We start from the raw sequence: 17611 nt of genomic DNA, 5'->3' as shown, positions 1-17611 counted from the left end.
GAATTCAATAACAATATGCGCTAAAATATAATCAACTTTTTTTGCCATTATTATTGTATAGTGATCAAGTTATCCAATTACTTGTAATATTTTCCAAGTAAACTTATACTACCATGCTGATTTTTAAAATTCTAATACGCATAATATACTTGAAATCTTGTAAAAAGAAACTGATAGACGTAATGAGAATAGACTAATTTGGAAGAATGTTTGGTATAAGAACCCAATTCTACATATAATATAGGAAGCAAAAAGAAAGAAAAAAATATACTCTCTCCATCCCCTTTGAAATTTTAAGATTCAAACGCTTAAACTTTATCTTTACATAAATTTTTTATCAAAGTCCGACGAAATATTCTATTTAACCTGTATTAAACAGAAAAAATACTAGATGATAACATAACAGAAACTACAATATGATCACGTTATCAGAACAATACGATTAAATATAATCTTTACAATAGAATTAAATTATAAAATTATATGCACAATACATACATTAAAAATAAAAAATAAATACAAACAAAATCTAAACAATATATTGCAAAAATTGTGAAAAGTGACATATATAGATTGTATCATAGAATTCATTGCAAATTAAAATATCACGATTGAGAGTCCGTTGCTAAAATAAGAAGCACCTTCATATTAAAATAGGGAAGAAAAATATAAAATAAGTAAAAGACCCTAATTTTTTCTTTAAAAAAACAAACAAACTAACTAATGCTAAAATATGGAAGGAATTAATAAAGTAAGAAAAAAACTAACTAATTTCCACGTCTCTACCACACATCCTTGTTAAAATAGCACTATTAAAAAAAAGGGAAAAATCGACCACAAAAATCGATCACAAGTGGTCAGTTTTTCCTAATTTTTGACCACAAAATCGACCAAAGTGTGTGATCGATAAAGTAGTGGTAATTTTTTAAAAATCGACCACTTGTGGTCGGTATTTTTTAAAACGTATATATATTTTTAAAATTCATTATTATTTTATTAAAATTGGAAAAAATGATTTTAAAAAAAAATTAAAAAAATGACCACAAGTGGTTGATTTTCTAAAAATTTAATTAATTAATTTAATAGAAAACCGATCACTTGTGGTCAGTTTTTTTGAAAAAAAATAAAAAAAATAAAAATCAACAAATGGTCCAACATGCAATACAACAACAACAACAACAAAAAACCAAAAGTAAATACTTTTAAAAGTGTAAAACACATACAAAATGTCCAACAAAAGTGAAACTGTAAAAACTACAACAATAATTTCAAAAGAGTACAAAGTACAACAAAAATGTTTAAATTCAAAGTACAACACATACAAAAGTCAAAAAACTAAAAGTCATCTTCATTAAATTCGTCCTCGTCTTCCATATCCTCATCTGTGCTAATATCATCTAGGGGGCATAGACCTTTTGCAACCCGAACTACATCACCAGGACATGGAGAAATAATCTCTGCAGTATGAATGAAAGAGATGAACTGCTCCTGCAGCATCCTGATTTGTGATTATGTTTCCTCCTCCTTTTTCTGCGCCCTCTCTCTCTGTTCAGCTAGCTCTTCAGTGAGTTTAGAAATTGAATTTTTTAGTCTTTCAATGGTTTCTCTATCAATTGAAGAGCTAGAGTATGCAGGGTCGGACGAACACCTAATATTCTTGCCAAAAATATTTTGTGGTATCTATAGTAATGGCCTCTAACTGCAGGACCCACAACTTTTTCCCATAACTCCTCCTCTACATGTTGGGGTAGTGGGTCACCCTGACTTTCAGGAGGTTGAGTACTACGATACTCACTAACGAGCTGCGTATATTTGTCCTATATTCAAAGTAAAGTTAAAACTAAAAGTCAAAAAATATTAAAGTACTTATAATTGAATAATATCAACTTTGAGAAAAAGATTCATAAATTCAATATTTGTTTCTTACATGGGCAGATTTTGCACGAGGTTCAACCCAGACATCTTCATCAGTCGGGTTCTTTTTCTTTTTCAGATGAGTCTCCTCGAATAGCTCATCGTGTGGTATGCTCCTACCCTTTTCTTTTTCCTACGTATGAAAAAATTATCAATGTTCAAATAATAAATAATTTAAATAAAAACAGATAATTAAAACTGTAAATGTTACATACCATTTTTTCCTACACAACAATAATACTTTTGGCACCCACAGTATGTAGGGAGCCACCCTTAGATGGTGCCCGACTTTTTTTCCTTTTTGCCTCAGCAATTGGTATTCTTCACTATTTCAATGGCGAATATACTGTTTCCATGAGGGTTAACTAATTTAGTTAGGTCATACCAAGTTGGTTTGGGCATAATTTAACAAACCGTTAAATCTGGATCTATATCTTCTGAAAAAGTTCCTCTTTATAAGATATGCATTCGCATCATCCCACCAGTAAAATTTCTACAACAAAAATAAAAATATAATATTCAATCTTTTATTCTAACAAAGTGTTAAATAGTCTATAAGTTAATCCTTACATTAAATTCTTGAAACATTCTTTTCCTGTCAATTTCTAGAACCTTTTGCCAACTAGTCCAGTAGCCATTGAAGTTTCGACAAATGTATTTTCTCGCAACTTGTCCAACTCCAACATTCGTCCTAAACCTACAACACAAGATCAAACAGTAATTTCATAGAGCATAATAATATAGTAATGAAAAAATGAATAATGTTATTATATTTAAAAATCTTACCCTCTCGCATATGGAACAAGATAACACCTCCCAGAATCATCTCTGTTTCCTGGCTGTGGATCAAGTGATAGTGGATGCACTGGCGTGGGCGGATCTAAAGCACCCGATGGAGTGCCTCCAAGATGAAGATCCGACAACCCAATAGATCCATCAGAATCACTATTCGAAGCTGCATTACTGCTACAAGAGGGTATCGATGATGGTAGATGTCGGGATGTGCCAGCAGCCATCTGATAATACTGTGATGGACATGGCACGGTGATAGGAGCATATTAGGTCAGTGTAGACCCATAAAGTGACCCCATATGCATAGGAGTAGGAATAGAATGCTGAGACGACCTAGAATATGAGGGTCGTGCTGTCGCGTCAGCAAATCGACCCTCAAATATATGAATACCTGTCGGTCGTCTATAAGACGGAAGTTGTCTTTTCTTTTTTGGTTTCGTAAAATCAACTTTTCCCTTAACTTTGTCACCTCTGCTTGACATCTAAATTATGTAAAGTTAACAAGTAATTAGTTCCTACAAAATAAATATATAAGAAAATATTCCTAGTAACTAATTTCAAGTTACTAATTCACATTTCAAATCACTCCAACAACACGAGATAGACAAGAATATTTTTATTACTATATAAATTATGGAAAAATGAAAACAACAATCTTAAACAGTATATTACATATCAATCTTAAACAAGAAACATAAAGGTAAATATATAGTAAAAAGTATAAAGATATCAATACATAATAAATACAACCTACACAACTAATCCTCCTCTTCTGAAGAATCTCCACTAAACCATTCACCCTCTTCGAAAGTTTCCTCATCTCCTACCCACTCAGCCTCTTGTTCCACAATATTAACTTCTTCAAATATATTTTCTGGGTGATTCAAACTATCCACTAAGTCAACGTCCACTAGCTGGTGATCAATCTGCATTTCATTTTGATATGCAGTCTTTATCATATTCTCAACTTTCACCCATCCTATATGCTCGTTTTTACTACAACCCACTAATCAGACTTATCAAAGCGTAATAGATAAGGAGCATAATACACTTGTTTAGCATTTTGCGCTAGAACAAATGGAACCTAAATAGGATACGACCTATTGTGCTTCACTTCAATGATGTTATGCTCCTTATGTACTCTTATTCCTCTTGTTCTTAGATCAAATCACTTACATCGAAAGAGGATAATTTTTTTATTGAAAAACCAGCATACTCCAGTTCTAAGATCTCGTGTATGATGCCAAGGTAATCAACATCATCATCACCCTTAACCCAAACACAACTATTGTTTGTTTTCCTTGTTCTGGAGTATTGTTCAGTGGAAAATTAAAACTCATTTACTGCGTAATGGGACATTGCATGAGCTTTAATTAGACCCAAAGAAATATCTCTCAAGAGTTTATTGTATGCGACTGCATTTGGTGACTGGTGTACCTAAAAATATTATACATATTTATATTATATATATGTTAGTTGAGGAATGTGTAAATGTATATTTGTAGAAATATTAATACACTTATGAACCTCATATGTAAACCATATTGCAAAGGATGAATACACTTGATTTTTATGGAATTGAGTCTTATATAAACTGAAGATCCAATATGCGAAACACAATTAGTTTCTTTAAGGGAATGAGTAAACAAATAAGATATGTTAAAATTTTAATCTCCTTACTTAAAAAAGGGCTCAACTTTCGGGCAATTCAGCAAGACATACAAAGTTGCTGATTTGTGCTCCGTGGGAGTAAGCCAGCGACGTATGGTCTTTTTAGCCTTACAACCAGATTGATTGAAAATTGATATCAGTTGCAAATGAGGCTCATTCATATCGTCTTGATGACGATTCGTTCGGTTTATTGAACAAGCAACTTCATTACGAAAGTACTATGAACCAAATTGAGATGTTAGTCTTGCAAGATATGCCTCAACTATAGAGCCTTCCACCCTATATTTATTTTTAGGACCCCTTTTTAATTTTTCAATTGCCTTGCACAATCTTAAGATTAGATGTTTACTATATTTAAAAAAGATACGTATGAATTTAAACATGTTCCAATTGCTTACCGTTCGAATGAATACATCCACCTTGTTTGAACTGGACCACCTAGATGAGCTTCGTGTACAAGGTGAATGGGAAAATGTTCCATCACATCCAAAACCGCTGGTGAAAAAATCTTCTCCAGCTTGTTAGTGATAACAATAATATTACTTTCCATTCGCGCCAAGTTTTCTTCTTTTAATGTGGTGGCACATAATTCTTTAAAGAACAAACTCATCTTTACTATAGGTTTCCATATGTTTTCAGGTAACCAATAAAAGCAATTGGAAGTAATTGTTTCATGAAAACATGAAAATCATGGCTTTTTATTCCATGCAAAATTCCTTGTGCCATATCAACCCTTTTTCCCCGAATTTAAGGCATATCCATTGGGCATCTTCAAACTTTAGACCCACTCACATATTTGACGTTTTTAGTCTAACTTGAATGTATAACTAGCCTTGGGCTTAAGAACATTTTCATTGGGCCCCTCCTATAAGTATAATTCTCTGCGTTTCCAATATTTTGGTAAGTTAAGTCTGGCCTTAGGATTATCCTTTATTTTGCCGGTGACATCCATAACTGTGTTAAACAAGTTGTCAAAATAGTTCTTCTTAGTATGCATGACATCAATATTATTTCTAAGTAAATTATCTGGCCAATATTCTAACTCCAAAAATATACTCTGCTTAGTCCAGTTATGCGAAATATCATATCCATCAAGCCTGTACAATGGTTCTTCACTGGCTTTAAGCAAATCCTGAACTATCTCCTAGATGTCATGACCAGATAGCATTAAAGGTCGACCATCATATTCCTTTCTATTCCTTTTGAATGTATTCTTGGTCTCCTAAATTCATGATCAGGTGGCAAGAAACAACGATGACAATCAAACCATGAATTTTTTCTGCCATGTCTCAATGTGAAAGACTTTGTTTTTTTCGTGCAGTATGGACAAGCCATCTTTCTAGCTGTCATCCACCCAGACAACATTCCATAAGCAAGAAAATCATTAACAGTCCACATTAGATATGCACGCAGATTGAAATTCTATTTAAGTGAGATGTCCCAAGTTTCAATCCTCTCATACCATAAAATTTAAAGTTCATCAATCAAATGTTGCAAGTAGATATCTATTCTTCTTTGTGGATACATGGGCTAGGAACAACATAATTCAAAAATATATACAGACTAGTCATCAACATATCAGGAGGAATATTATAAGGGGTGATAAATACAGGCCAACATGAATATGGCGCATCACCAACTGAAAAATGAGAGAACCCATCCACACATATTCCCAAACGAATATTTCGTCGCTCAGCTACAAAATATGGATAAGTTGCATTAAAATGCTTCCAAGCTTCTCCATCAGATGGATGAAACATAACACCAATGGACATTCTATTCTCACTATGCCATCTCATATGAGGAGCTGAGCTGTTTGAAGCATACAACCTCTTCAACCTTGGTATTAGAGGTAAATAATGCATCACCTTAATAGAAATTTGATTTTCACTAGAACCATGCTTATATCGAGGGTGCTGACAAAACTTACAAGACTCTAGGTTAGCATCTTCCTTAAAGTATAACATGCATCCATTTTCATAATAATCAATTCTAATTGAGGAGAGATCTAACTTTGACACCAATCTTATAGAAAAAATCAGGAACCTCCAAGCCGGTGTCAATTAACTCTTTAATAAGGTCTATTATTGAGTCCATTCCTCCTACAACAATATTTCAGTTAGATTTAATACTTAATAATCTAACAGTAATGGAAAAACGAGAGTACGAACACCCATTAAACAAAGGATGACTATCAGCATGTAATTTTTCATAGAATTCGTCCGCTTCGCTATTAGGAACATCATTGACATTTTCCCTAAAGTCCCCCCTATGTTGCATTCCAAAAGCATCATGCACTATTTTTGTCATCCTAGTATCTTGATATTCATTATGTCCTGTAGACCTACAACTTTCTTCAACAACAAAGTTATTTTGTGCAACATCACCATGAGTACCGCACAATCTTAAAAAGTCCTTGTGAAACCCCCTTCTATAAAAATGTTCCTTTACATCTTTTTCATTTATAAGATTTATACCATCACAACTAACACAAGGATAATGAATAGCCTAAAAACGTGCCCAAACATCAAGTGTCATAGCATGTTCAACAAACCTTTTGACACCTTCAACAAATTCCTCCCTAATACCTATTCTAATATCATTGTTCCGTTGATATATCCAGCTATAATCAGGTTCCATCTACGCAATCAATCAGATTCAAATAATTAGATCAATTCAAAAAAAATTCAATTATCACAAAATATAACCACATTAAAAAAACACCTTTAAAGTCCCCACATTTAATCATTTTCAACCTACCAAGTCACCAAATATAACCACATTCAACCTACCAAGTCACCAAATATAACCACATTCAACTTACCAAGTCACCTTTAAAGTCCCCACACTTAATCATTTTCCATCTATCAAGTCACCTTTAAAGTCCCTACACTTAACCACTTTTAAGTAAATAAGTCACCAACCAAACCACATTCAAAACAAAAATATACCTTTTAAAGTCTCTGCACTTAACCATTTCAAGTGACTAAGTCACCAACCAAACCACACTCAAAACAAAATATCTCCTTTAAAGTTCCTACACTTAACTATTTTTAAGTGACTAGGTCACCAACCAAACCACAATCAAAACAAAAAAATCCCCTCTAAAGTCCCTACACTTAACCATTTTCCAGTGACTAAGTCACCAACCAAACCACATTCAAAAGAAAAAAATCATCTTTAAAGTCCCTACACTTAACCATTTTCAAGTAACTAAGTCACCAACCAAACCACATTAAAAAAATTCCCTTAAAAGTCCCTGCACTTAATCATTTTCAAGTTACTAAGTCACCTACCAAACCACATTCAAAACAAAAAAATCTCCTTTAAAGTCCCTACACTTAATAATTTTCAAGTAACTAAGTCACCAACCAAACCAAATTCAAAACAAAAAAAATCCCTTTTAAAGTCCCTATACTTAACCATTTTCAAGTAACTAAGTCACCAAACAAATAACATTCAAAACAAAAAATCTCCTTTAAAATCCCTACACTTAACCATTTTCAAGTAACTAAGTCACCAACCAAACCACATTCAAAACAAAAAAATCTCCTTCAAAGTCCCAAAACTTAACCATTTACAAGTAACTAAGTCACCAACTCAACCACATTCAAAATAAAAAAAATCCCCTTTAAAGTCCCTACACTAAACTATTTTCAAGTTACTAAGTCACCAACCAAACCACATTCAAAACAAAAAAATCTCCTTTAAAGTCCATACAATTAATCATTTTCAAGTGACTAAGTCACCAACCAAATCACATTCAAAACAAAAAAATCCTCTTTAAAGTCCCCACACTTAACCATTTTCAAGTAACTAAGTTACTAACCAAACTACATTAAAAAAAAATTTCCTTTAAAGTCCCTACACTTAACCATTTTTAAGTGACTAAATCACTAACCAAACCACATTCAAAACAAAAAAAAATCCCCTTTAAATTCCTTACACTTAACCATTTTCAAGTAACTAAGTCACCAACCAAGCCACATTCAAAATAAAAAATCCCCTATATAGTCCCTACACTTAACCATTTTCAAGTAACTAACTCACCAACCAAAACACATTTAAAACAAAAAAAATCCCCTTTAAAGTCTCTGCACTTAACCATTTTTCAAGTTACTAAGTCACCAACCAAACCACATTGAAAAGAAAAAAATCCCCTTTAAAGTCCCTACACTTAACCATTTCCAAGTAACTAAGTCACCAACCAAACCACATTCAAAATAAAAAAAAATCCCCTTTAAAGTCCCTACACTTAACCATTTTCAAGTAAATAAGTCACCAACCAAACCACATTAAAAACTAAAAAATCCCCTTTAAAGTCCCTACACTTAACTATTTTCAAGTAACTAAGTCACGAACCAATCTACATTCACAACAAAAATATCCCCTTTAAAGTCCCTACATCCAACCATTTTCAAGTAACTAAGTCACCAACCAAATAACATTCAAAACAAAAAAATCCCCTTTAAGGTCCTTACACTTAATCATTTTCAAGTTACTAAGTCACCTACCAAACCACATTCAAAACAAAAAAATCTCCTTTAAAGTCCCCACACTTAATCATTTTCAAGTTACTCAGTCACCAACCAAACCACATTCAAAACAAAAAATTCTCCTTTAAAGTCCCTATACTTAACCATTTTAAAGTTACTAAGTCATCAACTAAACCACATTCAAAATAAAAAAATTCTCTTTAAAGTCCGTACACTTAACCATTTTCAAATTACTAAGTCGTCAAACAAACTACATTCAAAATAAAAAAATTCCTTTTAAAGTCCCTATACTTAGCCATTTTCAAGTGACTAAGTCACCAACCAAACCACATTCAAAACAAAAAATCCCCTATAAAGTCCCTACACTTAACCATTTTCAAGTAACTAAGTCACCAACCAATCCACAATCAAAACGAAAAATCCCCTTTAAAGTCCCTACACTTAATCATTTTCAAGTGACTACGTCACCAACCAAACTATATCCAAAACAAAAAAATTCCCTTTAAAGTCCCTACACTTAACCATTTTCAAGTGACTAAGTCACCAACCAAACCAAATTTAAAATGAAAAATTCCCTTTTAAGTCTCTACAGTTAACCATTTTCAAGTAACTAAGTCACCAACCAAACCACATTCAAAATAAAAAAAATCCCCTTTAAAGTCCCTACACTTAACCATTTCCAAGTCACTAAGTCACCAACCACAACAAAAAATCTCCTTTAAAGTCCCTACAACTATTTTCAAGTAACTAAGCCACCAACCCAACTACATTTAAAATAAAAAATCCCCTTTAAAGTGCCTACACTTAACCATTTTCAAGTAACTAAACCATTTTCAAGCAACTAAGTCACCAAACAAACCACATTCAAAACAAAAAATCTCCTTTAAAGTCCCTACCCTTAACTATTTTCAAGTAACTAAGTCACTAAACAAACCACATTCAAAACAAGCAACAACAAGACCAACAAGATATCAACAACAATGCTAGTGAATCGAACAAGGCCACACACGGCTTCACTAGACTTCGATATGAACGATAATAAAAAGACAACAACAATGCTAATGAATCGAACAAGGCCACACACGGCTTCACTAGACTTCAATATGAACAATAACAAGAAGATAACAACTTACCTTTTCTTGGCCTAAATTAAAGTGAAAGAAATAAGCGGTCACCGAAAAAAATAGCAAAGCAATCCTTATACCGGATTCAAAATCTGTCAAATAGTAAAATTACTACAAAGAATAATCTTTCACTTAAATTATTACAATAATTTAGTAAAGGAATAGGAATAAGATTTCCCCCCCAAAAAAATTCTACAATTAATGAGTAAAATGGAGAAATAAGTGCCAAGACTAACCAAAATTTAGGTAATTCAAAATCAAATTAAAGTAGGAACGGGCATAAAATTAGCTAATTCAATCTCAAATTCTAAAAATTAGCTAAAATCTAGCTAAATAAAACAAATATCCAAACCCTAGAACTCAAACCAAAACCAATTGACGAAATAAATACTAAGATATTTGTATGTAGAATTGTAACACCCCGATTTGCTGAACCGGAATGCTACACGATGCTCATGACCCCAAAGGACCACAAGCTAACCCATGACTGATATCTGTACCTGTACATTGTATAATATGACATAATAATGCAGAAACATGCACTGAAAAACTATAAGTTTCAATACTGAACATAATCTTAATGATATAACACCAGTGTGGGGTAATAGAATACCCAAAATAAAACTGTAAAACTGAAGTCTGAAACACAATAGTCTGCATCTAGTCTAACAGCCTCTACTGTCTGAATAATCTGAATAAGGAGTTGATGGGACATGTACCCAACTAACTCCAACTAATAACTAATCAATGAAATAGTGGAGAAATAATCATGTCCTCGAAGGATGAGGACTAACTTCTATTCTGACTGCTGAGATTGGAATCTACTGCTAATCTGGAACTCGTGTCTCTGAACCTATGGTGTAACATAAAAAAAGTACCATAACGCAAATACGTCAATACAAAAGAATGTACTGAGTATACGAGTAAGGTAGGCTGAATACATGGGGTTTACATACATGAATGATAAAAACTAACTAATTAATATGAATGTGAGAGTGCACACATGAATACATAGTAACTGAGATCGTGAGAACATGATAACTAAATCTATATACTGATGACATGAATTTACTAATACCCATCATGACTGATATTGCAGTTTTGATAACTGATATAATTGATAACATGAGTGACTGTGTCTGACAGTACTAAATCTGATGGAACTATCTGAGTTTCGTACTGTGACTAAGTTTGTATCTGACAGTCCTGAAATCTGAAGAACTATCTGAGTTCTTTTACTGAGACTGAAACTAAAACTGTGGGAATAGTTATTTAACCGATATGCCCCAAATGCGCTATAATAGCTGAGCTGGGGTCCAATCTATGCCCTGACAAGAAGAGTGTCAATACCACACCACTGGTAAGGACAACTGTGGGTACCCTCATCTGACAGTGTCCCCAAAAGATAATAGTGGGGCCCTCATCTGACAGTGCTTATCCACCTCATCAACCCAAATCTTACAGTGTTGATGTCTCAACCTATGCGGGCTACATAGTTCTGGAACACAAGGATGACTGCTAAGAATTACACCATCATCTGACAGTGTGTGTTCCCATTGTTGGGTTCACTCAGTGCTAATTTCTACTCCCATCTGAAGAGACTGGACATGATTGATTGACTGTACATGGACTGAGTTTACTGAATTTCGTCGATTGACGAAATACTATTGATCTCTGATAACTGACTAAGTTTATGAGATTATTGATCTTATTGAGTACTGAGTTCATGAGATTACTGATTTTACTGAGTACTGAGTTCATGAGATTTTTGAAATTTCCTGAGTCACATGACTGACCGACTTCTGTGGAACATGGCTTGACTGAGAGTATCGTGAAAACATGACATAGCTCTAGGCACACAACTATAATTTTTGGATACGAGTACCCCCAGGACTCGATAGAAGGAAACTGACAAGGCATGACATTCTTAAATACATGATCAACATCAACAATCCATAATACTTCTTGATCATAGGAATAGAGTTCATAATTCATAATGCCATAAATAAGGAATTTCATGCTTCACATGGTTATCATAGTCTTGATCATGGAAAGAAATGCACATAACATGTATATACTTGCATGATTTCAATAGCATGAATGTTGCATAACACATCAATCAATACACAACAAGAGCATGAAAATTGTGTTGCATCATAAGGGTTAGCATAGACTTGTCATTTAGATACTATTGAGTCATAAGGAACATGATTCTATCATTCTAGGCATTTTATCAAACACCTTACATGCACACTTTATAGCATGGTCAAATTATCAATTTAAGAATCTAAAACTATCCAAACTCATAGGTTTTCAATCAACAAACTTACATACTTCATGGAAAGTCATCAATACATAATCTTGAAACATAAATAACAACTATCAACATGAACATGATAAAATCGCAACAAGCAAATCATAATAGGTTAGTTAAAATATGATTCTTGGACTCCACGAATGTGATATATTTAAACACGTCACTATCGTGGAGCAACACTAAAAATTGATAATTTCCATTTGAGCTATCTCTGCGACGCGCTGAAAGCTCAGGTGATACACTGTCTCACTAAAAAGGCTCTAACTCTTCGCCCGGATGTCGAATTTGTGCGAATTTTATATCGATGAAAATCTTATTGAATTTTTCACATGACAAAAAGTAAAAATATTGAAAATTCCTAATGAAATAATCACCATTCACTTTAGAAGCTAATACTAGGCATTCTTGGGACGAAATTAGCTAGGAAAAAAATTTGGGGTATTACAAGAATATTTGTATGTAGACCTTTAACATTTCTAGATATTAAAAAATAATTTTGTGGATACTAAAATAAAATAAATTTAGTTAATGAGTTGTAGTTAATTGTTACCTTGCCCAAAATTGAAAGTTAAAATGGAATAGTTCCTTGAAAATTTGATTAAAGCCAAAAAGAATCAAAGAAGTAGAGTAAAAACTTCCTTGAAAGAGAAAGAACAATGGAGATTGGAGGGTTTAATGTTAAAGAGTGACAGTTGTAGTTTTTTGGCATGTTCTTACTATTTTGGACGGGTGAAATGAGGGATTTTGGGTTTGTTTTTGTGTTATCATTATGTCTTATGGGTCAGGTCGGGTTATTCAGAAAAAAATTAAAATATTACGAAAACCGACCACATGTGGTCGGTTTTCAAAAATAATTACAAAAAAACAACCAGATGTGGTCGGTTTTTTTTTTTTGAAAACCGATCACATGTGGTCGATTTTCGTAATTTTTTTTTAAAAAATTAAAATTAAACTTTAAAAAATTACAATTAATAAATTAATAAATTAGTAAAATAAGTTAATAATTAAAAATTATTTTTTAATAAATTAAAATTTTAATAAATCCTATAATATTTATAATAACATTCAATTAATTTAATACTATCCGTATATATATAAATAGACAGTACATACACTGTGTATGGGACCGGGACAACATCCAATTAGTTTAATACAATTTGTATATATATATAAATCAAATAAGTAGTTATTTTATCATCACATTAACACAAGTAGTATATTTCCTCAATCGTATAATAATATTAATGAATTTTGCAAATTACGATAAATTTTTGGTTAATTAGCTTTTAAATATAAAATTATAAATTTTGTATACTACTCTTACGTTATTACAACTTCAACAACATATGCGTATCTACATTGATCCAAAATAGTATATCTACTTCCTCAATAGGATTATATATATCAATGTATCATTCAAACTATTTTGATATATAGATTCAGTTATCTAGCTTTCGATTACTACATACATCACTACATGAGATATACGTATATATACATATATTCAGTTGTTGCTTTCACATACGTACTATAAACATCGCATACACAATTTTACTATCCCATAATAATATACAACGTATTTCACAAATACTCAGATGAATTATAGATTACATTATTTTATGCCATTAATATGCCTTCACTGTATAATATGTATATACTATATATATATATATATATATATATATATACATACACACACATATACGTACACTATCGACTATATCAAATTTTAGATACATACTATATATATATCACATACGTACACAAGTATATAATCCAATAATATAATGCGATGTGTTTCTTGTACATACTCAGATAAGTGATTGATTAATTATATTTGATTAGCATAATATACTAGGTTTTGACTACATTGTTCATCACTCGATCACTACATGATATATATATATATATATATATATATATATATTTATGTATTTATATATATATATAAAGATATTTATATATATGAACTCTTGAATGCGTATATATATTTCACATCCACAAGTATATTACCTTATAATAGAACACGTTTACTATATTCTGATGAATTATCAGTTATATATTACATTATTATGACTGAAATAGTAACATAATATCATTATCTCAATGGTATGATATATATATACACATTTTTATTATACAAAGATTATGCATGTTTAACATCATTTAACGTATATACGAAGAAAAATATTTATTTTATATATTGAAGCATAAGTAAAAGATAAAGATTATGTTTAACGTAATTTGTTTATTTTATTTGATATATTTTTTAGTGTAATTTTTTCACACTATTTAAGAATGATTGATTTTTATTATTATTATACTGGTTATCGACTACGTGTGATCAGAGTAATTTTATAAAATTATATGTATGTTACATTATATATATAATTATTTTTAATGAAACTAATATATATATTTGATTACATATATATAATTATTGGTTACTAAAAATTATTTATTTTTAATTTTTTTAGTTCAAAAACCGACCACAAGTTAAATTATTTTTTTAAATTATTTTTTTATTTTAATTAAAAATCGACCACAAGTGATCGGTTTTTTTAAAAGTATTTTTTTTAATTAAAAACCGACCACTAGTGGTCGGGTTTTTTTAAAAATAAATTAAAAAAGAATTTTTAAAAATCGACCACAAGTGGTCGGTTTTTAAAATTATTTTTCAATTTTATTTTTTTTTAAACAACGACCACTAGTGGTCAGTTTTGTTATTTTTATTTATAAAATAAATAAGTATTAATATAAAAATTATTGAAATAATAATTTTGATTTTTTAAAATATAAAAGCGACCACATGTGGTCGCTTTTTAAAAAAAAATTAAAAAAAAAATTGACCACTTGTGGTTGGTTTTTTCTGACTACAATGTGTGGTCGGATTTTTGTGATCGATTTTTAGTTTTTTTAGTAGTGCAGGAAAGGAAAATTGATTTACCTAAATTAAAGAATATTACATGAATTTTATAAATACATAAACTAATTCTATTCCTAGTAAATCCTACATTTAAAAGGACTCATTAATTAATTAATTAATTAATCTAATAAAATTAGATAATATTTTGAAAAAAAATAGTGAAAAGATGATTTTATCTAGTTTAGTCGCACGTGTGATATTTGATTATTTAAATAAATAATTTTATCCATTGCGGAGATTTTTAATAAAATGTAAAAGTTTAAATTAAATTACTTTTCAAAAATTCTTCATGCTTTAACATAATAATTTAAATATAAATATGTATTTTAAATTAAATCACTTTTCAAAGATTCTTCATGTTTTAACATAATAATTTAAACATAAACATATATTTTAGTATAAGCATATATATATGTTACACTATTAATTTGAACCATATTTATGATATAATTTTTTTTTTTATATTTAAAATCTTTTTTTATTCTTAAAATCAAATCTTTATAAAATTATTGATTATATTTTTTAAAAGAATATGACAATACTAAATCGGCCCCTCCTCACCTACCATGGTTTTGGAAAAGGAAAAGGACATATAAACATTCATTAAATCCCCATTAGTTTGTCGTACATTAGCTTTGTCGTACATTAGCAATTAAGTTCATGAGGATTGAGGTTAAAAGAATATGAGCACACAGAAGACAAACTGCTATTTCTTTATATTTGTAATAAAATTTAGAATTGTATTATATATTCGTGATACAAATTATATTTATTGATATATTTAATATAATTATAATTGTTGATACACTGTAATTATATTCAGCGAAAGATAAAGTTATGAAAGTCAAATAACTATATCTTATCGGATCACGATACAAAATAACAATTTCTTTGTTTCATATAATTATATTTTTTTTTTAATATTTGATAAATTAATGTTATCTTGTCCAATCCAATTTTGATTTAATTGTATCAATATTTTATGATACAACGGATATGTCATGTATTCATCCTCTCTCTCACTTCTCTTCCCACTCCCAGTCTCGCTCGCTTCTCTCCTCCCCTAAGCAAAACTATAATTATAGATATCTAACTAACCCCAAATATAATCATTTTATTAAAGTTCCTCATAGCAAAATATGATTATTATTTATCTTTTTGGCTATTAAGCAAACAAATGAGCTTCGCACTTGGCTTCCTTAATGTTTGTTTGTGTTGGTTGGTAATCAAAGAAAAATTGTGTTACAATTTCATGCTTTTTATAGATAAAATATTGTTTGAATTAATGACATCAGAGATAATTATTTAACAAACTTTTCACAACTTACTCCATACTTAGAGAGGAAAGTCATGAAGAAAATTAAGATTAGCAAGAACCAAAGGGCTAAATCTTCCAAAAATAATGTAGATCATCTTATAGCAAGAAAACATAAAACCAACCTCTTTCCTATAGTTCCATATGATGAGTTTTTCTTCTTCAAAAAATCATAAGGTGCGGTGTAGTTGCTTTATGTGCAACTTCAAATCCTTTGCCAACAAATCTTTCTTCACTCATTGCCTCCCAAAATTTATAATTTTTATTGTAGAAACTAAGCATGCAATATATTTATGAAGATTTAAGAACAAGCATAAGAAGAAAGAAGAGGTATAGACAGGTTGAATTATTATATTTCAGCTTCAAGAATAATGTTATACCTTCCTTTGGGATGCAATAACGTCAGAAGCCTAAGAAATGGCAAGGTCAGAACCTTTTGAGTGCATCTAGACTCACAACCACAATTCCTCGAGTGTCACTTCTATCGAACTTGGGCTTCTTTAGTAATGTATGTTTACTTTTCGAGTGTCACAACCACAACCTTTTGATGGTGCTTGCAAGTCTCATATTTTCATCACTTAATGTTCCTTCTTCTTCGAATCGTTTAAGAGACGAGCTCCTGAAACTCGTGTATATATATATATATATAGATATAGATATATATAAAATAAGTGAAAACAAAACAATTGTTTAACTTTGTTACCGATTTTTAAAAACGGGTTACAATTCAAGAATCACTTCAAACTGCAACATAAATTAAAAAAAAAATAAGAAAGAAGGTAGATACTATCAAGGCAAAAACAGAGAAAGATAAAGAAAAATACATAAGATTGTTGTCGAATAGGAGTTTTTAGAATTTAAGGGCCCTTCCATAAACGGGGGAATTCTAATATATGTGGAAAACCTTTTCGGTTAACATTTTGCTATAGAAAAAAACTTCCTTAGATTTTTCTTTTATCAGAAATTTAGGACAACAACAAAACCTTCCAATAAGGAAAGGTTTGACTCCTAACAAGGAATCTAAAGAAAGGACTTTTAATAAAGGATAAAAAGTTC

The sequence above is a fragment of the Capsicum annuum genome, chromosome 6 (assembly GCF_002878395.1).
Source record: "Capsicum annuum cultivar UCD-10X-F1 chromosome 6, UCD10Xv1.1, whole genome shotgun sequence".
In the NCBI taxonomy this organism is placed as follows: domain Eukaryota; kingdom Viridiplantae; phylum Streptophyta; class Magnoliopsida; order Solanales; family Solanaceae; genus Capsicum; species Capsicum annuum.
Note: the sequence above shows the minus strand (reverse complement) of the source record.